Below are 19,335 nucleotides of genomic sequence, written 5' to 3' on the forward strand. Positions count from 1 at the left end.
TTAAAAAAAACATAAATTAATATTTAATTAAACAAATAAACTAAACTTAAAAATATTTTTATAAATATATTGTATCACTTATAAAAAATATAATATATAATATTTTTTGTTATTTTGCCATTTTTTTAAATTATTTAAGAATTTATTTGTCATTCAAATTTTTAAAAATATTTTTATGAGCGACATAAATTTAATATTTTAGCTTTCGTAAAATTTAAACATGCATATCTATATACCATGCATGCATTGAGTTACAACAGGGACAAATCCACCTTATTTATCCCTATCAAAATTTAAAAATATTTTTAGTAGTGTTCATGTTTGGATACCTGGAGGGGAGCTCGGCTACTGGGATCGGCGCCGAGTTGTTATCTTCGATGCCGATTTATGAGTCTTGGGGTAGTCCGAGCTTTCCACCTGAGAGATGTCTAATCGTGCAGAGTATGAATAAGAGAGGAGGGAGTGTACCTGTAAAGGTATTTCGAACCTTAAGTCAGTATTGAGAATTCAATGTGTCCGTTTAAGGAGAAAATGCCATACCTTTTTAAGTGGAGTATAATTGGTCGGTTACATATTTCTTGATCTTCCGAATTGAGAGGCAGTTATTAGGTCATTAATGAATGATGACGTTTGGTCGAGCGTTACCTTTGTTGAATTATGTAACGTGTAATGGCCGAGGTATTACGGAATTTGCCGGGTTATGGTCATAATGCTGACTTATGAGGTCGGATTTGTAACAGCCGTATCATAGCTCCCAAGCTTAACCTGAGAATAGATTTTAATGAAGCAGATTAAGCTTTTTAATGAAGCATAAGTTGGTAATAGATCATAGTTCGGCGATTGAGCTTAGATTTGTAGCCCCCAAGTTTAAGTTGCTTTATTAAAAACATATATTAAATGATTTTTAGTAAGAGAGAGAGGGATTATAAATGCGCATTAACGAATGAGTGTGTTCCCAATGTTTGTTGATGTGACTAATGGGATTTTAGTAGTAAAAACCAAAACTGTTGTGGAAGTTAAAGGTTTCTTTTGGAATCCAAAAAGGCCTTGTGGAGTTGCCCAAGGTATACTTATTATCAGACGCTGTTTTGGAAAAAAGAATGAGCAAAAGAGATACGCTTTGTTTTCTCTGTATTTTCTTCAACTTGTGTTCTTCTTCTTCATTTTCATTTTGGTAATGGATTTTGAAAAAGAGAAGAAGGAAAAAATTGATTGGTCCTATGATTGGGTAAATGAGGATGTTAGGAAACGTTCGTCGTTGTTTAAAGACGAAGGAGCTATAAAGGAAATAGATAAAAGTAATGTTGTCAGAAGGGAATCTAGGATTCGGTTGGAGTTCCTTCCATGTTCTGATGGAGATCGGGTGTTTCAAAGGGGTGAAGGCTTTGAGTAGTTTTACATACATAGTTGTGTCTTGGAAGAGTTGAGAGTGAAGCTTCCATTTTCATATTTTCAGTGTCAGGTTCTTAGGCAGCTAAATTGTGCACCATCTCAACTTCACCCTAATGGTTGGGCGTTTCTTCGTGCGTTTGAGGTTTTGATGGAGTTTTTGGAGGAGAGTCCTTATGTGGAACTGTTTTTCTCCTTGTTTCAGGCTAAGGGCGTTTGGAAAGGTGGGTGGGTGAACATAAATAGTTCGCTGCGTTTTGCTGTCTTCAAACTGTATAAGTCATCCTTTAAAAACTTTAAGGAAATGTATATAAAGTTAGAGGTGTAGAGGGGGATTTCCCTTTTATGTAGACGAGCATTTGGGGGAAAAGTTTTCCCTTTGGTGGTGCTCTGAACTGCAGAATATTTTGGGGCCTGAACCCATAAGTGTGAGGGATGATTGCATAATTGAGTATTTAGTTGAGGGTCTTGATCGGAAGGAGTTGATATCTGTGTTTGATCTGCTGCAGTGGGACGAGAATAAGGAGGCGGTGGTAGGATATTTAGGTAATCTTTTGAAATCATTTACTATTGATTTGTTTGAGGTTTATGTTGCTAAGTTTTGTTATATGTTTCAGGAGGAAAGTATCCTGGGGTGTCGGCATCTACTCTGAAAGCTCGGGTTAAGAGCAAAAATCTTGATAAAGAGGGGTCTACTTCAAAAGTAGAAAAGGTTGTGGGTGTTGGTGAAGTTAATCAGCCGAAGCCAGTGAGAAGGAAAGTTATTTTGAAGAAAAGGAAAACAAGTGTTGTCGATCTGTCTGAATGTTCCGAGGATGATGGAGGTGAGGTTCCTATTGAAGAAATTCAAAGTTTTTTCAAAAATCAGCAGAGATTACATAACGTTGCCGATCAAAGTGATGGCTCGTCATTGTGGGGGAAAGACTTCCCCTATATGGCTGTTGCTGATGATGTGTGTCAAACTTTGGCGGACGAGGTTGGTAACGTAGCCAGGAGAAGAAACATCATAGGTTTTCCGAGCTTAAGCAAGATCCGACTTTAAATGAGGAACTTTCCAGCACGAGTGCTCAAGTTGTTGAGGTTACAACGAAGTTGAAAGAGGTTGAAAAGCAGAGGGGAACAGAGATCCTTGATTCATTTGTGGAGGGGTTTGAGTGAGCTTTTCAGCAGGCCAAGTTTCTTGCTCCTGATGTTGACTTGTCTCAGATGGATCCGGGAAAGATTGTTCAAGATGGAGCCATGGTGGAAGATGATGGTGATGCTGAGGGAGAGGCTAAAAATGTTTGAATGATTTTCTGTGTTTTCTAATTTATTTTGTTTTGGTGTTGTATGTTGGTTTGGACTGTTTAATATATGGTGTAGTTGGACTTGTTGCTCCTTGGTGAGCTTTTTGAACATTGTGGTAGGTGCTCTGTCAAAAAAAAAAAGGTATTTTGATAATTTGTTTGATTAAGTGTTGGTGCGAAAAAGCTATTTGGAACTGTGGTTGTTGAATGTTGGTAAAAATTTGATATTTTTGAAGGTAGATGAATGAAATTTTTATTTGCCGAATTTGCAAAAATAGGAGGGTGTATTATATTATTTGAGTATTTGTATGTGGAACAGGTTTGGTCAGTAATTGTTGTTTGATCGAAAGGTTTCGATTTGATCAGGGATGTCCGATATGATCGGCCATTGTCGACTGATCAGGAATTGTTGTTTGATTCGTGATGGCCGATATGATTGGCAATTGTCAATTTGATCCGGAATTGTTGTTTGATTCGTTAAATTCCGATTTGTTCGGCGATTTTTGATCGGTAAATCCCGGTTTGATTGGCAATTGTGATTTGATCGGTAACCCCTGACGGGTTTGATAATAGAGATCAGAAGGATAGTAGTGAAATTAAAGATGCTTAATGTGCAAAAAAGAAGTTGTTAAGATAGGAAACTTATGTATGTTGAAAGACCTTTGATTTACAAAGGTGCAGGTAGGCCAGCCTTGTTAAAACCTCTCCAAGCAAAACTCGTTTTTGGGAAAAATCTTGGCAGTAGGAAAAAGAGTACTTGCCTGTCCCTGACTATTAACTGTAATATAACTTTAAAGATGATACATTCCAAGTATTAGGCAAGTATTACCATCTAGTGTTTGTAATCGGTAAGCGCCATTGCCAATGACTTCTATGATTTGGTAAGGGCCCTCCCAGTTAGCTACTAGTTTGCCATGGCTTGATGGTTTTCTAGCCTGTTCGGTTCTTCTGAGCACAAGGTCGTTTACTTGAAAAGACCTTGCGTGAAGTCTTTGATTGTATTGCCGAGCTATGTGCTATTGCATAGCTCGGTGTTTGATTGCTGTTGTAGATCGGACTTCTTCAAGGAGGTCGAGTTCAGATTGCCGAGCTTCATCTTTTGTAGTATGGTCGGCCATTTGAGTGCGTAGTGAGGCTTGAGAGATGTCCACAAGTATCATTGCGTCGGAGTCGTATACTAGTCGTAAAGGAGTTTTCTTTGTTGTTGAGTGGATGGTGGTATTATATCCCCATATGATCTCTAGGATGAGTTCGGCCCAAAGTCCCTTGGCGTCGTCGAGTTTCTTCCTTAAGGCATGGAGGATGACCTTCTTTGCGGCATCTGCCAGCCCATTTGTTTGTGGGTGCTCTACTGATGAGAAATGCTGTTTTACCTTTAAGTTCTACAAAAAGGAGATGAATTTTTTATCGACAAACTGGCAGTCATTATCGGTGATAATGTGCCGAGGTATGCCAAATCTACAGATAATATGCTTCCATAAAAAAGAAATCATTTGTTGTGAGGCGATCTTTGCTAAGGGTTGTGCCTCTATCCATTTTGAGAAGTAATTAATTGCGACTATTAAAAATTTTACCTGGCCAGTCGCTAAGGGGAAAGGACCGAGGATGTCGAGCCCCCATTGATTGAACGACCAACTTACCTCAGAACAGTGTAGGAGTTCGGCTGGAAGGTGTGTGATCGGACTGTGTTTCTGGCAGTTGTTACAGCTTTTGACTTTTGTTTTACAATCTTGTTGCAGCGTCGGCCAATAGAAACCAGCTCGGAGGATCTTTGAAGACAGGCTTCGGGCTCCGAGATGTGTTCCATAGATACCTTCATGTGCCTCAGCAAGCGCAAGATCGGCTTCTGATCTGCAAAGACATTTTAGTAAAGGACGAGCAAATCCTCATTTATATAGGCAATTGTTATAAATTTTAAAGAATGAGGCTTGTCGGCAAAAGTGCCGAATGTTTTTGACTTCGCCTGACAAGATCCCTGTCCGAAGATAGTTTATGTATGGTGTTCTCCAATCTGCATCCTGCATTACACTTAGAACTTCTGTTAATTCTATACTGTGTTTAACTAAGGTAGATTGGTGAAGGGAGGAATTATTTGTTTGGGTGCTGGCGAGTTTAGAGAGGATGTCAGCTCGGCTATTGTTCTCCCGAGGTATATGCTCGATGTTACATTTATGAAGTTTTAAAAGTAAAGTTTGAATAATTGCAAGGTATTTGGATAATAAAGGGTCTTTTACCTGGTACAACTCATTTACCTGCTAGACAATGAGCATAGAATCACAGTATACCTTAAGCTCGACTATGTTGAGATCGGATGCTAGTCTGAGGCCGGCAATAAGAGCTTCATACTCACTCTGTTTATTGCTCGCCTTAAAGGAAAAGTGTAGCGATTGTTCGAAGACGTTACCATTTTCATCATCGAGTGTTATCCCGACGCCATACCCGTGTGGGTTAGAGGAGCCGTGTACATACAAAAACCATTCTGTTGAACTTTCGGCGATGTCTGAAACTGTGAATTTGGCAATGAAATCAGCCAAGAATTAAAGATTTGATAGATAATCGTCCTTGGTATCTGATGTCGAACTTGGAAAGTTCGACCGACCATTTTACTAGTCGGCCAACCAATTCTGGTTTCTGAAGGACTTGTCGCAAAGGTTGATCTGTTCGAACATAGATGATATGACTTTGGAAGTATGATTGTAGTCTTCTTGTCGAGAAGACAAGAGCTAAAGCCAGCTTCTCAATGTTCGGATAGCTAAGTTCAGCATTCTGTAGTGTTTTGTTGGTGAAATAGATCGGCAACCGCTGCTTTTGCCTTTCTGCAATAAGAGCGGAGCTTACAGCCCAGTTAGTCATAGATAAATATAAGAATAGTAGTTCCCCTTGAAGGGATATTTGTAAAATTAGTGGTTTTTAAAGAGTTTCTTTGATGGTTGTGAATGCTTGTTCACATTCATCGGTCCATTGGAAAGCCTTTTTCTTTTTTAAAGTTTGGAAGAAATATAAAGACTTAGAAGCTAGGCAAGGTAAGAATCTAGAAAGTGCAGCAAGTCTCCCTGTTAACCGTTAGACTTCTTTGATAGTTGGTGGGCTTGTCATATCCAAAATAGTGTGTCCGTGCTTTTGATGAAAAGAACAGTATTTTGATCTGTCTGTGCCTTTTGAATCTGGATAGCTGCCGGCTTTTCGTGGTGGCTTGATCAGCTTTGAATTCAAGATCTCCTTGATACTGTCGTCACGCTTGGTGTTGAACTGAGTATAAGATTCATATCGGGGAGTTGGTTTGAAGTTTTTCTTGCTATTTCGTACTTTGTCATCATCTATGTATTGTGGTCTCTCTGTTTTTTGAGCTTGTCGGAGTTCTTTGATGTCAATCTGACCCTTCGCTTTTTCACGGAACTCGGCTATAGTTTTAGGTTTGGCCATGGCAATGGTCTCCTGGAATTTTCCTGGTCGGAGTCCGCTTTTTATTGCATGCAATTATACCTCGGGGTGGAGATCTGGTATACTCATGGCTATCTTTGTAAAGCGCGTCATGTAGTCTTTGAGGCTTTCATGCTGGCCTTGTTTGATTGTGTTCAAGTAATCGGAATCATGCAGATAGATGGCTGATCCAGCAAAATGTTCCTCGAAGGGCTTTGATAGGTCTTGGAAACGAGAAATAGAACTTGCAGGCAAAGAACAAAACCAATCAAGTGCAAAACCGTCTAAGTAAGATGGAAAACAACGACATAAAATTTTATCAGATGCACCGTTTACTATCATTATGGAGGTGAACTTTTTTATGTATTTCTTCGGATCGCCTAGCCCATCATAGGGGGTTAGAGTGGTTGGTAGAGTGAACCTTCTGGGTAGTATGAAGTTCATCACTTCGGTCGTGAACGGTCCGGGTGAGTTTTCTGGATCGTCATTTTTGTCCTCTTACTGAACTTCTTCATCATGCTCAGGTTGTTCGTCTTCACGCCGAGAAGTTTCGGATACGTGTGGCGGTCCAGCCTGATGCTCGACTTCTTCTGTTCACTCTTGTCGGTCATTGTTATTTTCGATCCGAGCATTATTTAGATTAGCAATCTGATTTGCCATTCTCTGGTTTTCTTCCGCCATGCGCTGGTTGGCTTGTCGCAATTTTGTCACCATCCGAAGAAGTTCGGAAGTCGTAGGTGGGAGCTGCTCAACCATAGCTGGAGGGGAGGGTGTTGAGGCCGATGAGACAAGAAAGAAATTATATTTTCGGCCCCATGGTGGGCGCCAATTGTTCCTGTGTGAATACCTGGAGGGGAGCTTGACTACTGGGGGTCGGCGCCGAGTTGTTATCTTTGATGCCGATCTATGAGTCTTGGGATAGTCTGAGCTTTCCGCCTGAGAGATGTCCAATCACGCAGAGTATGAACAAGAGAGGGGGGAGTGTACCTGCAAAGGCACTTCGAAGCTTAAGTCAGTATTGAGAATTCAATGTATCCGTTTAAGGAGAAGATGCCATACCTTTTTAGGTGGAGTATAATTGGTCGGTTACATATTTGTTGATCTTCCGAATTGAGAGGCAGTTATTAGATCATTAATAAATGATGACGTTTGGTCGGGCATTACCTTTATTGAATTATGTAACGTGTAACGGCCGAGATATTACGGAATTTACTGAATTATGATCATAATGCCGACTTATGAGGTCGAATTTGTAACAATCATATCAAGTAGTATATAAAAATTGGAAAAGTATAGGGTACCAACATATTATCTGCCAACTTATTGCCAACAATAATTAATTATTATATTTTAAATACATATATAAAGAGACACATCTAGAAAATATATCTATAAAGATACTTCTATTAAACACAACCATAAAAAAATATTTTTATTAAACACATCCACGAAGACACTTCCATAAATAATTTAATATATTTTACTAAATTATTATCTAATAATTCCCTATTAAAACTATCGCCCATAAATTTTCACCTTAGCAAAAATCAAGTTTATAATAAGCTGTAATCATTCCAATGTCCGATGATACTTAGTAGGAACATACAATCTAAAACTCCTGAAGACCATAATCAATATTCTCATGAAGTCTTCAACATCATTATTCTTCAATAATGGGGACAATCCTTACGAGGAAGAGTACTTGAGCAGTCACAAGCTGTTCAATCCAATTTATTAATTAAGTGACTGAAAGATAAAAATTATTAATTTTTAATTTTTAAAAATTAATTTAATTGATAAAATTTTTTAAAATTAAATTTAAAAAATATCTCTTCTTTTAGAGACTATTACCTCGTATTTTCCAAAGTTTCCCTGCATGATACTGTCTCAAATAATCCAAACCCTCTAAAAGTCAACAAATTCAACGGTCAAATATGGGAGTGTCGTGTTGACTTTCTGTTTAATCCTTTTAATTAATGGCGAATTCTCTTCTAATATAAATAACACGGAAGAGTGGAAATTTAACAAAAACGTTCCCACTCAAACGTTGTTCACAACGAGAGGATAATATATATTACAGCAAACTCTACTACTTAATTGATTATATAATATTGATTACGTACACATCAACTTGCAAGTATAATCGAACTGCTTCGGCGTCAAATTGCTGCAAAGAAATGTCTATTTTATTTTCCTAAACAGTAAAACACTACTCTTATCTATCTTTGTGTGCTTCTTAGGAATCTTTTGACTTAGTCAGAAATACAAAACCAAAGCAACAATATTAATAATAAAAAAAAATTTAAAAAGTGAAAAGAATTTTAAATTTTTAATAATCTTTTGACTTAGTCTCCATTATATCTGTTCAGATGATGTATTCCTCTTGCGGAAGATAACGTTTAACTGCGTATTCATTTTCCCTACCATTTATCAAAATTGTAACAAGAAAACAAAATAAAAATTTAGATAAAATATTTTTTTTTAATAATTGATAGTAATACACTTTAACTCAGATCTGGATAAATATAACACAACCGTAGATTTGTACAAGAGTATTTATTGATTTTGGTCTTTAAAATTTGGACCAGACACTTTAGTTCTCAACTAAAATTAATTACTCAATTGATTCCTAACAATTAACTCCATCAGTCATTTGGGTCCTTTGCTCTATCAACTCTAACAAGGAACAAAATGGTCCTTGACAACTCTAACGAAGGACAAAATGGTCCCTGCCCCCCTCTGTTCGAAAATGACGTCGTTTTTCCCCAATTTCCATCGTATCTTGCATAACCTTAACAGTCTAACACTACAACTTCAAGCTACACAATCACACTTTGCAACTTCAATGTTCACAAGAAGAAAAATCCTCAACTTGTTCTTAACCAATTCATACTCAGAAAACTAATGACTATGTCTCTCAAGTACTTGTCGTCTTCAATGGTTCCCATGAATCTAGACAGCAAGTCCGATTTGTTAAAACCCATCGTTGTCGTCGCCATCTCACTCCTCCTCTACCCTATCATCTCCATGACCACATTGTCCACCACTCCGATCGCTTCCTTCAGCTTCTAGTCCGAACTAATGTTCAGTAATCGCTTCAGTTCCTATATGAGCGGCAACGATGACATTGCTCGCTGTACTGATAGCTTGGATGCGAGGTCGAAGTTATCTACCAGCTTGGACTTTGGGAGAGAAGGAATGAAGCATTCGAGGTCCATTCTAAATGAGAATTTGCATATGATGTTAGAGGAGAATTGTCTCATGATGTCCTAATGCCCAACAATCTATATTGCTTGCCAGAGAATGGAGAAAGGTGTGCCCTTAGGGTAGTTATGAAACTTGGTTTTGAGGATGTGCTAGACGTTGTCGGAATTGGAGGTGATGCTTTTATCGAAGATGTAGAGGTGGATGCTTCTGGTGGGTGAAGTGCGGAAGAGGTAGGTGTACCAGGCACAAAGATTTGAAAAGTGTATGGTCTATGACATATTGAGGTAGGTGCGACACGCGTGACAGTTACACTATGGCTTGATCTTGGAGATGAAGAGGAGGAAGGAGAAGATGGAAAAGAAAACTATGAAAGTGAAGAAGGAGAGTATAAATGTTAGGGTTATGCAAAATACGATGAAATTTGGGGGAGAACGACGTCGTTTCCGAACAGAGAGGACATGGACCATTTTGTCCCCCGTTAGAGTTGTCAGAGACCATTTTGTCTTCGATTAGAGTTGACGGAGCATATGACCCAAATGATTGACGAAGTTAATTGTTAGGGATCAATTGAATAATTAATTTAGTTGGAAACTAAAGTGTCTAATCCAAAATTCTTTGGGGACCAAAATGAATAAATACTCTATGTACAAATATTGCCTCACAACCAAATTAAATACGTAGCTTTTGGTTTTATTTAGTATTAACTCCTAGATTTCGTTTTGAAATATCAATAATTAAGATTTCATGTTAATCATTGCATTTGGAGGGAGGGTAATATTTACAAATTTGAGATTAAAATACTTTTCGTTCTCACATTAATCTTTAGGCAAACTCACACTTACATTCTGTGCCACAAATAAAAAGCAAGCCTAGTCTAACACTTTATTTTTTGACTTATATACTTATGGTTTTAGATACCTGATAAAATATAAAGATAAATAGTATTTGTAATAAAATTGAAGAGAAGAAACACAAGAATTTTTCTCTCCATACATCTTTGCTTCTTTAACCTTGACCAACGCCCAAGCAACCGATGAAGGTGGGTTCGTCCAAAAAAAAATATTCGAGGAGCCACGAACTACCTAGACAGATTTCGAAAGAAAAGACAATGAAGTCTGCCAAAAAAGTAAGAAAGGAAGAAGTTGGAAAAGGCTACACTGGGGACACTTCCTTTGCACCAAGAGTAGAAGAATAGATGAATTTTGATAGTGTAGCTGAGTAAGAACATATCCAGAGGTGTTCATTTTGTGAAATGGTGAAAGGAAGCCAAACGGCAGTGTTAGTAAAAGAAGATGATAGTTTCTCAGAGTTTGAGAGCTCAGAGGAGAGTATGGAGGATGATGAATGAGAAGGGGGTAATGGTAAGCAGAGGGAGAAGAGCACTGAACCGGAGATTAGAGCGAAAAAAGTTAATGAAATTTATAACTTTGTGATTAGCGATGCTACTATAAAGAGTCTGAGACACCCTTGGTGGGAGACCTTGATTGTAAAACTGATAGGTAGAAGAATCTCCCTGCAAATTCTAACAAGAAGGCTTAAATCCATGTGGGGAAAATAGGGAAGCATTGAGATTATTGACTTAGGAAGTGATTTCACTAACAGAGGGGCCCTAGAGGATTTTTTTATCACCACTTCACCATTAGGTTTTGAAAACCAAACTTCAACGCAAAGGAGGCCACTATCGATACTATTGTAGCTTGGATCCGCTTTCCAGGCCTAGCTATAAAGTATTACGAGAAGAATATTCTGGAAAGAATAGGCAATATGGTAGGAAGAATCCTCAAGGTGGACTCCAACACCGCAGACAAATATCGCGGAAAGTTTGCTAGAATGTGTGCGGAACTAGACCTAACTACACCATTAATATCACAATACTCCATTAACAGAGTAAGATACCTTGTGGAGTATAAAGGACTCTATGATATCTGCTTCTCATGCAAAATGATTGGACATGAAAAGGAAAAATGTCAAAGAAGCAAGCAGAGCCACCAACAAGAGCACCAGTGGTGGAGGAAGCAACTAGAAAGGCAGAAAAAGAGGTGGCGAATGGCATAGGAGAGACGAAGGAGAAGGAGAGAACTCTTGGAATTTCGAAAAATAAAAAGGGTATAAAAGAAAATGACATTTTAGAGGAACATTTCGGCCGTTGGATGGTAGTACAACATACTATACATGGCAAAAGCAACAAAAAAGGTGACACTGACAAGAGTAGTGGAGCGAAAAGAGAGAATAATGGGAAAGGAGACAAAACAGTTGTGAAGAAGACGCCAGGTTCCAGGTTTGCAATTTTAAATGAGGAAAATCCTAAAGAATCAGAGGCTAATCATTTGCAACAGGCTAATGTTTCTTCAGTAACGATAAATCATGCAATTTGAGGCCTTTAACTATGTCCCAATCATCTTGTGTTCCTAACCAGCCTACAACTTATAGCCCCAATAACATGACACACACCAGAAATCAAACACCCGGTGACCCAACAAGCCCAAAAATTAGAAAACCAAGAAGCTCCCAAAATCATGCCAATAATAATGATACCTCACAAGGCCCACACAACCCAACTCCTAAGCCAAATGCCCAAAATGAAAACTAACCCAGATCCCAATCTAATGATAACCCTACCCAGTCCACCCAAAAGAAAACCCAAACTCCTAACCAGGATTTTATTTCAGAGAACAACCATAAAAATCAAAACTTAGATGATACTACCAGCATGGAAACCCAAGAATCTCATGTGGCAGCAACTTTTGTTCCTGAAACAGTAATGATGTAGGAGGACATAGAGTATCCAAGAGAACTACACCCACCTGATTCACACTCTATTGAGTCAATGATTATGGTAAAAAAAATCTTTCTCTTTGAGGCAAAGATAATAGAAAAGGTTGAGGAACGAATGAAGGAAGAGGAGGAGCTAAAGAATGAGGCTAGTCATATTAGAGACCCTGAGGGCAGTGACATGGGGGAGCAGATATCCCTTGAAGGGGATGAGATGCAATTGGAGCAGTAAGTCTCGGGTTTTTTTTTTCTCAAGTTGTTAATTATGATTGTGTTTTCTTAGAATTGTAGAGGTGCTGCGAGCCAGGCATGTTCTCGCTTCCTCAATGAATTTATACATATTTATCGATCTGATATAGTCATATTATATGAGACTAGATACAGTGGTGAACAAGCTAGAAGAACTATTAATAGATTTGGTTTTGATTATAGTGTTACTGAAGAGGCTAATGGGTTCAGTGCAGGGATTTGGGTGTTGTGGAAAGACCCAAATATTCTTATTATAGTTTTAAAATCTCACACACAGTTTATTCATATAGAGATGACTTTTTCTAATAAGAGAAGTTGGATCCTCACTGTTGTCTAGCTAGCCCTCAAGAGGCTAATAGAAGAGTATTATGGCCCAAACTAAAAAGATTAACTAATGGGGTGAAACAAGGAGTAGATGCTGGTGGGAGACTTCAATGAAATTGCTTGTCCAATGAAAACAAAAGATGGTGGCAGAATGGATGTTAGAGTATATCAGAGATTCAAAGAATGGATGAATGCTTGTTCCTTAATTGACTTAGGGTATGTAGGTACTAAATTTACATGGAGAGGGCCTCTATGGGAGAGAAGAGATATGATGTTTAAACTGCTGGATAGAGCTATGAATAATGCCGATTGGAGAACGAGGTTTGGTGAAGTTAGAGTGGATGTGCTACGTGTACTAACTTGGACCATCACGCACTTCTTTTTATCATTGAACCCCAAAATTAGAAAGGTAGAAATAAACCTTTTAGGTTCGAGGTTATGTGGAAGATGCACCCTGAGTATGAGGAGTTCGTAAACCAAAAATGGGATAGAGGAGCCCGCCTCAACCAAGCCTTAGTAATGCTCATGAATGATTTGAAACAGTGGAATAGAGATGTTTTTGGATATGTAGAGCGAGAGAAATGAAAACTTCTCAATAGATTAGGAGGCATCCAGAGAGCCCAGGAACACTAAAAAAATTCATATCTTGAGAAAGGATTAAACCTGCACTGATAGACAGAATATCTCCTCAACAATCTAGTTTTGTTTCGGGTAGAAAAAATACAAGATAATATTTTGATTGCGAAGGAATTAACTCATATCATGAAAAATGCAAAGGGAAAAAAGGGTACATGGCTATCAAGTTCAACTTTGAGAAAGTCTACAATAGAATTTAGTGGTCTTTTTTAAAGTCATGCCTACATGAATTCAACCTTCCAGACAAACTGGTGGAGATCACTATGGAGTGTGTCACATCAGCCTCCTATAACCTCCTCTGGAATGGGAAAAAGATTGAAAATTTTGTACCCACAAGGGACCTCTGACAAGGAGACACAATTTTTTCTACCTGTTTGTTATCGTTATGGACAAGCTATCACAGTTAATTGAAGAACATGTTACAGAAGGAAAGTGAAAACCTATAATTGCAGGAAAAAGAGGACCAGCTATCTCCCACTTGCTATTTGCAGATGACCTCCTTGTTTTTGCGGAGGCAAATGTTGAATAGATTACAACAATAATAAAAACCATGGGTAAATTTTGTGATGCGTCAGGGCTGAAAGTTAATAGTGAAAAGACTGCAATGATCTTTTCAGGAAATGTGAGGCTGGAGGTTGATGCGGATTTTACAAACCACAAAATACCGGCATGTGCACCGAGTCGTATCAAGTAATAACTCACGGTGAGTGAGTATCGATCTCACGAGGATTAATGGATCAAGCAAATAATGGTCAATCGATTAATCTAGTCAGACAATCAAATTAGGGTTTTGGAAGGCTTTAACATAAACAATGCAATAAACAAAAGGAAACAGTGAGTGTTAATAGATAATATGAATTAAAGAGTTAAAATTTTGGAGATGTTAAAACTTCCGGATTAATACTTTTAACCTTCCACCTTGATCATGTAAATATACTTTTATGGCAAATAATTAGTAATCAAACCCCAATTATTTGGTGATTTAATTTCTCTTTAACCTAATTAAACGCTAATCCTTTAGTCACTTAATCAAGAAAAGAGTTATGCACGTCTCTGATTTATAAAGCCACACAATTCATAAGAATCTCCCATAGTTAATTTTATATCACTTATCAAGCCTAGCTTCAAAACTTAAGAATTATGATAATCTATTTTTAAGCTTGATTCAATTAATCAACTTTTTCAAAAAGTTAAAAGAATTTAAATTAGAGAAGAATTATTTCCCAACATTCAAACTCTTTAAGATGAAGAACAAAAATTTTTTTCTTAAGAAGAAATCAATACATTACTCAAAGGCGTAAAAAGCTAGAACATTAATCCATGAAATCAACAGAGTTACTAACCTTAACCGAGGAGAATTAGAAACTCATGTTCTTCAGAGAATCCTTAAGAAAAATAAAACTGCTAAAGGAGAGGATAGAAGGTCAGAACCCTCTTCCCTTATATACTAACCTTAGAAATTAAATTTTAAATTCAAAACTTCAAAATAGAATCAAAACTAAAGTGAAATGAAATCTCTTTCATAATTGTTTTCCTCCGAAAAGATATCCTCTTTAATTGCTTGCAATCTTCAATTAATGTCATCATCAATGAACTTTTGATTGATCATCCAAAAAGTTGAGAATTTGGAGAAAGATTAGCTTTGATTGAAGTCCTAGGAGATGCACTTAAGCCCATGTACCACGTGAGCTTTCTTGCATGCTATGTGAAGAAAATTCTTTATTGAGTTACTCTCTGTTGGGCTCACGTACCACGTGAACTAAGGTTACGTTGTACGTGAGCCAATCTCTTTCAATTGTTGCCTTCAATTACTCCATAGCATTGTACGTGGTGAATTTCACGTACAACGTGAAAATATACTTATGCATGTGCATGCTTGCCAAAACCTCTTGCCGTGCGTATACATACCACACATGCATACGTACAATTTCTACGTCCTACGTGAGATTTCCCACGTCCCACATGAAAAGTGATAGTCATGCGTACGCACAACTTGCATGCATACACATGATAGGGGAATTGTCCCCAACATGGTATGTGATCCTTCTAATCGTTGCACGTCTCTCTCTCTCTATGATTTTAGAGAAGCTTCTGTTCAACTCAGGGAGTATTCTGCTTACCACAGAGAGTTTTCTGTTTGTTGCTCTCCATCCTTTTTTCTGTTCTATTTCTTTCTATTTTCCTTCCAAAACTTCTTATAATCAATGAATTTCAACTAATTAAAGTAATATTCATTCTAGCTTTAAATTCATTGTTCATTCAACAGGAATTCTTAATAAATCAATCGAAATCAAGAAGAAAAAACACTAAAGATGCGGATGTATCACAACACCAAACATAAGATCTTGCTTGTCCTCAAGCAAACAAAGAATTATGGTTTAGGCATCAGACTTCTTAACCTTATAATACAAGGGTGAATGAGTTTGGTTAGCTATTTCACTCATGTACTATTCAACACAATTGATCATAATCTTTCAAGTCGTCTGTTCGGATTAGATTATAGAATTCTTTTTTGAATCATTACCTTGAAGCAGGCCTATTTACTTTCTTTCCACCATTTAAGTTCATTGGGTGCTTTGCACCTTGAGCCTAGCTGTGACTCTAAATATTTTGTCTCAAGCTTTGCTTGACACACAAAAACATCACAAGCACATAATTAGGGAGCTTTTTGAGCTTATTTTATCTTTTCATTCTTCCCCACCATTGGTGCTCAGAATTTTTGGCTTTTTCATTTTAGGGGGGTGCTTTGCACCTTGAGTTTAACCATGACTCTAAATGCTTTGTTTTCAAGCTTTTGGCTTAATACATAAGCACCACAAGTACTTGACTAGGATGCTCTTTGAGCTTATTTTTCTTTTAATTTCCTTAGTCAGTGGTACTCAGAACCATTGGTTTCTCTTACAACCCCTTTTTCTTATTTATTATTTCTTATATTCTTGCATCTCCAAGATTTTGTCAAGTATAAAGATTCTATAATATTCTTCTAAACTAAAGCCTCAAGTAATGTGGCTCAGATTGGGTTGAATATTCTTAGTTAGTTTGCCTTCTCAAACTCAATTTGTCATGCTCTTTATGATCAATACCTCTTCTTTTTGTTTCTTTCTCAGTGCATGACTCATTGCTTATATTCAGGAGCAAGCACAATTAATTGTGGGTTGTGATGGATAAGATATGTACTTGACAATTAGAAATCTTAAATGCATTATATAAGATAGAATAAAATAAAGCACATACATATAATTAAAAAAGAATGAAACAACCTTAGTTCTCACTGCCTTTCTCTTCATCATGTTCTTCTTCATTACCTTTAGCTATGTAGAGTATAGCCTCTAACACCAAACTTAAAATGATTGCTTGTTCTCAAGTATCATAGAAAAGAAAAAGTAATGGTGATGGAAACAGGATTATCAAGTAAAAGAATTCAATTAATGCATAGGCTTATTCAATTAAAAGAAACCAAATCAAAACAGAATGAAATAGAAGTCAAAATAAAGTAAAATAATGAAGTTGTTACTGTGTTTGTATGGTGAATGTGGTAACACCAAACTTAATATGATACAATCTACGTAAACTAGGCTAAGTATCCAGTGGGATACGAATTTGGTATAGTACACCAAACTTACTCCATAAACACATACCTAACCTTAAACAAAACAATAAAGAAGAGTGAAAAAAAAATATCAAACGTGATGACTAGTTACTTATGGAAAGAAGAACCAATGCATGTGCCTTGATTAGAGCAATAGTGATGATGATGAAGCTTGCAAAAATTCTTTGAATTTTTTTGTATATTTCTTTTATCCCTTTAAGTTGATGAGTTTTGTAAAAAATAACAGAAAAAGAAGTAAAAAGCATAAAACAAGCTCAAAAAAAGTAAAGAGAAAGTTTTGAACACGCTTTAAAGCTTATGATACATTGTGGAGCCTTAGGCCACTCTTTTAAAAGTGTGACCCTTAAAGCAAGCGTGGCCCAAGAAGCATGCATGGACAAGGCGTTAATGACGCCAATAAAGAAGCATGCATGTTTAACGTGAAGCATTGAAGCCTTACGAAGCATTTAATGAAGCTAAAGGAAGGCATGCATGTTTTATTAGCATGAATGAAGGGAAGGCATGCATATTTTATTATGCGTGAATCAAGCGAAGTATGCAATGAATCATATGAAGCATATAATGAAATAAAGCAAGCAATGCAATTGGCGTGAATAAAATGAAGATATATGAAGCAATGCATAAGGCATTAATAATATGATGATGCATGCGTTAATGAGATGAAGAATTATATGATGCATACGTTAATGATAAGAAAGAGAGCTTTATTTTGGAAGGATTCCTGAATTGCTAAATTTAAAAGCCTTCTTAATGAAGCTGTTACTCAGGTGCCTAAGGAGTTAGAGTTGGCCAAGGTCCAGGATTATGTGAACGAAAGAGGGGAATGGAACATTAGGATTATGGAGCAGTTTCTCGCGAGTAATACTTTAGAGCAAATAAGACTGCTAAATCCACCCCGGACACACGTCGAAAGAGACATAATAAGCTGGAATCATACAACAGATGAAATTTTTACAGTTGTCTCAGTCTACAAAATTCTAACCAGACACAATACAGAGAATAATAAGATTAAGTTTAATACTGATGGATCTGCTCACCAGCAAAGCAAGAGAAGTGGATGTGGAGGTTTAATACGGACCACCAATGGAGAATAGATAGGGGGATTTATGGCGTACTTAGGAGATTGTTCTCCAGCAAAGGCAGAGTTTTGGGGCGTCATCCATGGGCTCCGCATGGCAGCAGACTTGGTAATGAGGAGAATAGAGGTCGAAGTAGACTCAATGGAGATTGTGGATATTATCAACAACTGTGACAATATGGAGGTGCATCATAGTGAGGCGGTGAGGGAGATCGCTCAATTCAAAAGGAAACCTTGGGAACTAATCTTCATATTCATTAATAGGGAAGCTATAAAGAAGAATTGCCCTTTTAAATTCTTAGATTCCCTTCCTGAAGAACTCATTTCTTTGTACTTAGATGATGTTAAGGGGAAGTCACTGACTTGTACTAAACTACTAATGTCACTTCTAAGCAAGCTTGTATCACGTTCTGTTCATAGTGCAGCAGGAACATTTTTATTTAGGAAAGTTCTATGGTGAGGATTCAATATATTATCCACATGTGTGGGTTAATGAAATAGTAATAAAACACACTCAATGCTAATTATTTTTGACAAGTTGGACTAATAGACAACTTGTGTTTTTTTTTTACTCTATGGGTTGGATCACCACATTTGTTACAGATGCACAGAAACAATTTTCTGTGAATAAAAGTAGTATAAAAAAAAGAGGCCGTGCACTCTTATGTAAATTATTTTGTCATGGTGTTATGGATAGGATTTTACATTATTAAATGGATCAAGAAAGCAAGAAGATACAGTGCATGTTGTGAGGTTTGAGCGCCGGCGACGAAACGATCCTCACGTCCGTTCTCTGCACAGCGACGCCAACCTGACAAACGGAGGCTCCGTGGGGGCGATTCCGGAATCGACGGCACCTCCTGGGCAACGAGAGTAGCTCGGCGATATAGAAGGTATAGGGTCAGCGGCGCTAGGATTCAAGTAAAGTCTCCCTTCTCTGGTGTAGATGATGAGTGAGACTGAAACTAGGTGAGAAGTGAGAAACACATTTTTTTATCAACATTAATTTCTATTTTTGTCACAAAATAAAATCTTTTCAAACTTCTTTTTTGTTCTTTAAAAACATTTTTTATGGACAATCTGAATTGGGTATAGGTCTTCTAGGCAAATATGTCTTAATACATATGAAAAACAAAAAAACTCATCCATTTAAGCCTCTTAACCCAACCCAATAAAAAGGGCTCAACTATAAAAACCCAAAAACAGAAAAAAAGATTATACACAAACAAAACAGATTACTTTTTCATTTACACCGTAATAACGGTTAAATCAAGAGAACAAGTCGGGTTGGTCTAGTAGTTAGTTCACTAGTCCGCTTAAGCAAGTGTCGGAGATTTGAATCCCGCCTTATGTATGTAGCAACC

This window comes from Arachis ipaensis, chromosome B10 (genome assembly GCF_000816755.2).
Source record: "Arachis ipaensis cultivar K30076 chromosome B10, Araip1.1, whole genome shotgun sequence".
Taxonomy (NCBI): Eukaryota; Viridiplantae; Streptophyta; class Magnoliopsida; order Fabales; family Fabaceae; genus Arachis; species Arachis ipaensis.